Source organism: Electrophorus electricus, chromosome 13 (assembly GCF_013358815.1).
Source record: "Electrophorus electricus isolate fEleEle1 chromosome 13, fEleEle1.pri, whole genome shotgun sequence".
NCBI lineage: Eukaryota > Metazoa > Chordata > Actinopteri > Gymnotiformes > Gymnotidae > Electrophorus > Electrophorus electricus.
The window spans coordinates 19592554-19599908 of NC_049547.1; the positions used below are offsets into that span (position 1 = coordinate 19592554).

General features: G+C 40.2%; 1 long non-coding RNA gene across 1 annotated transcript; it reads left to right on the plus strand.

Annotated features, from left to right (window-relative positions):
• Positions 1-4550: 4550 nt before the first annotated feature.
• On the plus strand, positions 4551-6579 carry LOC113582180. The gene is made up of 3 exons (XR_003411132.2): positions 4551-4620; positions 6106-6218; positions 6540-6579. It is a non-coding gene; the product is annotated as an uncharacterized LOC113582180 (long non-coding RNA).
• Positions 6580-7355: the final 776 nt, after the last annotated feature.

A 7355-nucleotide genomic window follows, 5' to 3' on the forward strand; every position in this document is an offset into this window, starting at 1 on the left:
ACACGGAGATGGTTGTAGTGTCACACTGTGTTTCACAGCAGTGCACCAATGACCTCCTACAAGGTGAGACACACACAGTGTGTATATACACAAAGTGTGTGTATATGTGTGCACGCGTGCATGTCATCCTTAAAGGAGCCTCTATTTCTCTATTCTCTCCATTTCTCTTACTCTCCTTCTCTTTTTTAAGGGAGTAAGTGTTATTTCAGTTCATCTTCTGGTTTTCCTATACCATCTGAACCTGGATTTGCAGAAAGGCCAGCGGAACCAGTCTCACATGCCTGCCCCTGTGAATCGAAACTACACAAAACCAACTTCTACAAACAGCTGTGGGTGTAGAACACACACACACACACACACACACACACACAAACACAATCCAGGTTTCACATGGGACCTGGCTCGTAGTCTGACTCATTAAGGGATGTTGAATGTGGTGTGTGTGTGTGTGTGTGTGTGTGTGTGTGTGTGTTGCTCTCATGTAGAAGGAGGGAGCACAGCCTGCTGCTGGAGGTGATGCTGGTGTTGTACAGGAGACAGTGGTTTCTGCAGGATGCGATGCCCTATGTCAGACGCACCCTCACAAAGTGTGGTCTTACACTGGAAGAAGCAGACTAGAGGAGTGCTCTGTGTGTGTGTGTGTGTGTGTGTGTGTGTGTGTGTGTGTGTGTGTGTGTATGAACACATTTGTCTGAAAAGACAGAGAACAAAACATTGTCACCTTTCAGTACTGAAATGAACGTGGTTGAAATTGAAATTAATTAATGCAAATTTGTTGTCTTTATTTGTAAATTAAGCTTTAGTTTAATTTTAAAAGCACATGTCTATCAAAATAATCTGCAAATATTTGCCTAAATTTGCAGATTAAACCTATTCAGAATAAGCCTATTCGGTGAAATGTAATTAAAAAACATTGTTTTGTTTTGTTTTTTGTATCTATTATGTCTTGTGTACCTGCACAGTATTTTCCCCATGTATCTTCAGAAACAGAAAGAAAAATGATATGGTTATTTGATTCTTGTTTTGTAAGGAAATATTTCCAACGTTGCTTTGTCCTTCCACCGGTAACGTGGTGTGGCCCGGAGTACAGTGGGAGCTCGTCGCTAATTGTGTGATGGTCATCACGCCTACGTTATTAAGCGCATACCTGAATCAGTTTAGTCTTGTCATGTTTAATTATTTAAACCCTTGTCAGTATGTGCGTTACTGTCAGTCATTGTTCACGTTCATGTTCACAATTATTGGCCCTGTTAAAGCTTAACCTGTCCCTGTATTCCCGCTGTCTGATCATCGTTTCTTAGGGATGTCGGAGATGTTGACAAGTATATATACTTTATTCAGAGACACATGAATATATATAGATGGCTAAGCAGATGAGTAAGAAGAAATATGTAAATGATGTAGCAAGTGCAACATATTCAGACTTGATAGAATGTGCAGTATCCAAAATGAGACCGCTGTCTCTCAAAGGACCAAACCATATTTGGCGTAGCCTTTCACCTATCTAAGAATAGACAGGCTAACATGACAGAGGATCGCTCTTTAACACAGCTGGACAGAAAAGATTTATTTACTGTACAGAAAAAGGGTTTGGGATGTAGGAAAAATCGGACCCGTTTCAAGCAGCGTCACGTTCAGTAAGCCGAAGAAGAGTAAACCGCAGGTTTAAATACAAAGGTTTAACAAAACCAGTCAAGGGGAAATCCAACAGCAGTGTCAAGAAAGGGCAAAGTTCAAAAATAAATTTAACAAACAACCAGGCAAGGGGCAGGCAGAAGAGCCAAACAGGAGTAACCAGCTAGGAGATCAGATCAGAGAAATGGAAGTACAATAAGGACCATCCTAGAAAAGATGTGGAATTAAACAATAAATCAAAGGAGAGGCTGCTGACGAGACACGCAAATATGTCATTTTACATTTTCGTTGTCAGAAATAGCAAACGCATAATGTAAAATCAAATTACATTTTTTTTCTTTCTTCAAAACCAAAATACAAAATTGCAAAGAAATAAAAACAGAAACGGGTCCATGATTTCATTTTTCCGTCACGTCTTTTACTCAGACTTAAGCCCAACACAAACTACACTACCCATAAGTCCATATTTCAAGCCAGGTCACCCGTATCTATATAGCCCTCGTGTTTAACAATATAAGCTCGGTTCATCCAGTTTTTCATTGTGAAGTCTTGTCTGCTTACCTAATGAGTCAGAGCGTTGGTAGTACTTGGTTTATACTCTTTGGCCTGCTCCTTGTTGGATTTGTTTGTTGACTATGCCTTTGGATTGCACCTTTTCATTATTAAATGTATTTGACCTGCATTCGACTTCATCTCTGCGCAAAAAAACAAGCTCACAAGCTCAAGGCACATAAACGTTATACACTTATTTTTATTTTGTGGCCGTTTGCTTACTGTTAACGTAGCTATTCGTTAGCAGGACGGCTTTTACACATGTTGGAAAAAAAAGACTCCCAAAGTCATATCTGCAACTAATAAATTAACTAAATGCTTATGACTATGATATATGATGGTAAGAAGTAAAATAATAATAATCATTGGAAAAGAATCAATTATCATTGGATATACACAGGAAAGTACAATTGAACAAAAACTATATGTGATTGTAAATAATTAGCTAACCGCTGCATAACCGTCCGGGTGGGAAGTCTTACCGGCGTACGGATTCACTGACAGGTCTTACACCATCGGTGGTCAGGCTTTTCGTAAAAAAACAAACAGTCCAAACAAACCCAAATAATCCTTCTCATCAAACTCGTAGCGACTGCAGTTGTTTAGTGACCTAATTTGAGAATCTGTCGTCGCCTCGTACCAATGACTACAACATCTTAGCAGAGTGGGCTGACATGGCTTTAGTGACTGTTTGCCCCTAGAGTGCGACAAACTTTTACATCTCTTAGTTACCTCCCCTCCATTCCTTACATGTAGGTTACATTTCTTTTTGCTTGTTTTTGCTGTGTGTGAGCCTTGTGAAAGGCTTCGTCACTGCAATAAAGGACTTGGTCCTCGAACAGAAATGGCTTTTGAATATTCTGTGTCAGAAGATTGACGTCGCAGCTGAGCTGGAAGCGATCAAGCAACGCGTCGATGACCCCAAAGTCGGGCAGAGGACGGGGGAACCGTGTACCGTGGCAGGGTCCAGGCAGCCAAGAGCAAAGCTGGGGAAGATGTCGAGAGAGCAGTGCAGCGAGGCTCTGCATGCCTCCACCTTCCTGGGAACCATGCACAGGTGCGGGTGGTCGCACACAACGCGATGCAGCTGCCGGCGCTGGAGGCGAAAGTGCTGTGGGTGCTACTCCCGCCAGAGCAAAATGATCTTTCATTCTTTTATATACTCGCAATCAATATGAACACTTTCCCATAAACGGTTTCAAGGAAATTTGAATAAAAGATCTTTAAACGCGAGTTTTTCCTCTCTGAAGCTATATTTGGCAAGAAATATAGAGAATGGTTTGTACTTTTTGTAATATTACAAATGGTATTGTAAGGAGTTTTTGACAGATGTTTTAATGTTTCCTTCCATATTTATGTGAATGATATGAAGCTGTAGTTCTTTGTTAAATGGAATGATCTCTGTAGAGTAGCCAATCTGAGGGCATTGTACCTATTGAGGACAGGATGTCTTTTATAACTTTAAATGAAGATAAAAGTTAAATAAAGATGAAACAGAGGTCCTGGTTGACGGGTCCAACTCTTTTCCCAGGGGTTTTGCAGATAGCTCTTGGTTCATGCCCTTAATCTTGCCATTGTTCTTTTTAAGACTGTATCACAACTAACTAGGAATCACATTGAAATCGAATCCCTTATCCTGGAGGAATTTATCTGAAACAAATTTATTTTAAAAAATGAATGACAACACAACATCTTACATCTTGTCTAGTCCTACTTTTTCAAGATATGAAATGTCACTAAGATTAAACACCTTTTATTATTATTATTATTATTATTATTATTATTATTGATGTATTTGTCTCATCTTCTTTAGACTGTTACAATGCCTTATATTCTTATCTTAGTCAAGGAGCTTCATTTAGTCCGAAATGCTCACCTGTTAATGAACGCTTGATGAAGCCACCAAATCAGCCTAATGCTAGTCTTTCTTCACTGGTGACCAGTGAAGCTTAAGATTGATTTTAAAGTACTGGTGCTCATTGATAAAGCACTTCAAGGTGAAGCCCCTGAATTCCTCAGTTTTGTATGTGTATATTTGCTGTTCATACATCTAAACTATGAATATAAACTGCATCTTCCCCTTAATTTCAGACTTTCAAATTCCACATTCTCTTAAAACTTCTTAAAACTAACATATTGTTTAGTTTGTGGGCATGACTGATATACAAATGTGTGTATTATTCAGTGCTTTGATGATTTTCCTTTACTATTTTAATGTTGTATTAAATTATTTTAAATAATTTTATTGTGAAATGCTTTGTAGACCTTGCTTAGAAAAAAGTTTCTTGATTTTGTTTGTGTGTGTGTGTGTGTGTGTGTGATGTGTGTGCAGGGAGATGTCTGATTGGTCCATACACAATTGATGACAGGCAACATCATTCAGGCTCCTTAGTTCCACCTGCTCACTGGAGCAGCATGTCAAAAGATCAAAAGGTAAGAGATCAGATGTTCAACTGTGTGCATTTTCCATTAACTCAATTATAACATTTTAGTTGTATCAAACTGACCACAAGAGGGCATCCTAATGTGTTGTTTTTTTCTAAATAAACACCTAACTTACCCTTTAGGCTGGGATTACAACAGCATACTTATATTAAAAAAAAAAAGATTAAAACAGTCAAGATAATATAAGGAGACCACAATTTAATATAATACACAACAAGACCTGCTTGTCTCTCTGTCTGGTGGTCAGTCTGACTGTCTCTCCGTCTGATGGTCAGTCTGCCAGTCTTTCTGTCTGATGGTCAGTCTGCCTGTCTCTCTGTCTGCTGGTCAGGCTGCCTGTCTCTCTGTCTGGATGTCAGATTGTCTGTCTCTCTGTCTTGAGGTGTGCTGGTTTGGGATCTGTAGTCTCTCGAGGTCACTGATGTCTTCAGGCATGATGTCCTCTGATCCTCCAATCTGGAACAGGAGACAGGCTAACGTCCAGTGTTTTTGCTTCAGTGTTCTTCAGATTCCTGCCTGTTCTTCTGATAGAGACAGTGAGAGAGAGTGAAGGAATGAGGTAGTGAATGCGAGAGTGAGTGGGTGAATAAATGAATGAATGAATGAGTGGCCAACCAATAACTTTTATCCTTTCCAGTAGTCCTAAATAGAGATGACAGGAGGTGTTAATAGTTTGGCTCCAGCACCTACAATAGCTTAAGTTTCATTAGCTCCGAAATCAGACTATTTCTGACTAAGATGTATGACTTAGTAAAGCTTTTAAACTGAACTGAAGAGAGAACACAGTAAATTTGAAAAGATTTTATAAGCATTCAAAAAGTGAAGCTGTGGAACGCAAGACCGCATGGAAGTTGGATGCTGTGGTGTAGCTGACGGAGAAGGTGGATGCCGTGGTGTAGCTGACGGAGAAGGTGGATGCCGTGGTGTAGCTGACGGAGAGGGTGGATGCCGTGGTGTAGCTGACGGAGAGGGTGGATGCCGTGGTGTACCTCTGGTAAAATAAAAATACAGAGAGCTGAGGGTCCGTGTGGAATGGACTAAGATATACAATGTTGGAGAACCTAGGAAATGTCAATATCAGTAACCAAGGAGAAGGCAAATATTTTCTTTTTGGTTAGTGATTAACACAAGGGCTCTAATTTGTGGAACACTAAGAAAGCGGTTAGGGTTTGGCAGTGTGTCAGACCCACACAGTAGACTGAAAGATTGAACAAAGATTTATACACAAACACAGACCTCCATGAGGATCACACACACATACACACACACATACACACACACACACAAACACACAGGAAAAAATATGGAATCCAGGATTCTAGATTTTGTCCACTAATGAATTACGTTCAGTTTTCAGCACAAATTTAAGTCATTTATGCACAGCAGAGCCGTGGGACAGTGGAGTAGTGAACTGGTGATGTGAGAAGTCATGTGAACATGTGTATGTGATGTCCATTTCCTCTACCATTCCAGATGTAGCAGAACACACTGAGTAGAATGCTTTAAAGCAATAGCTAAGGCTCTCCACAAGGGGGTGTTGTTAGAGAACGCATAGGCTGCCTGTGATCCAGGAGTTCCCCTGCGGGGTAAGTCAGATATATAGAAAAGGTATTTTTTCTTGAGTCAGATTCAATTTTCCACACATGTTGGTCCGTAAAGTATTCTGAATGTTTTGTAAGGACTTCCACTGTAGTTCCTGGCTTTTCTGTGATCACACGGTGTCAAGCTTTTCTCTGCGTGACTTTCTTTAGTCAACGTCCTAGTTTCCTCACTTCTTTACGATACACGAATGTCTATCTCTTATGTCTGTAACACTAGTGCAAGATCAGGGTGTGGTTGTGTCTCTGTGTGGATATGTGTGTGTGGGTGTTGGTGTGTCCCTCACCTTACATTGCCTCTACCCACAGCCATAATGAAGCCATTGGGTCTCTTGCTGGAACCTCATAAGAAGCCAAATACATTTGGATTAACCTTCTTCAGGATGTCTGCAGAACAACAAATATATATTGTACCTCACAGGCTAGGTTTACATTAGGTTTAGATGTTGTGTGCTGAAGAGCTCACAAAGGAAAAAGAAAATAGAGACTGTTCTCACTTGCCTGTGTGTGCACGCGTACGAGTGTGTGCACGCGGACGAGTGTGTGCACGTGGATGTACCCTCTCCTGGTAGAAAGGCCACTCTGAGGTTCAGATATATATATGAATACAGTCGGTGTTCTTTGGAGTAAAAGGCCTTGCTCTGTCAGCTTCTACTACTGCTGCTAAGTAACCTAGTTAGTGTTACTGTAGTTAAATATATATATACACACACACACACATATACACACACACACAGAAACAATATATATGTGTGTGTGTGCACACCAACATCTTTCTAGGTGTTGGAGAGTGGCACATCGAGAGGGGCTTTTGAGAAAACAGGAAGTGGTAATATACAGAAAAATGACACACCAAGCAAGATCAGAAAGAGTGAACTAAAATCAGAAATGCACATTTTCTTTTGTGTTGCATGCTCTGATGGACAGCAGTGCTGTGGTGCATTTTCCTGAACATTAAAAGATCAGAGGCAAGTCGGATGGTCCTGTGGTGCAGTATTCATTATTAGTATTGTAGCTTTATATGATCAAACTAGTATAGCTACTATGAAATGTGTGCAAAAGAGAACCTGAGCACAGATGTCTCTGTGAGTATTTATCTATAAACTAATTCTGATTTTTTGTGGT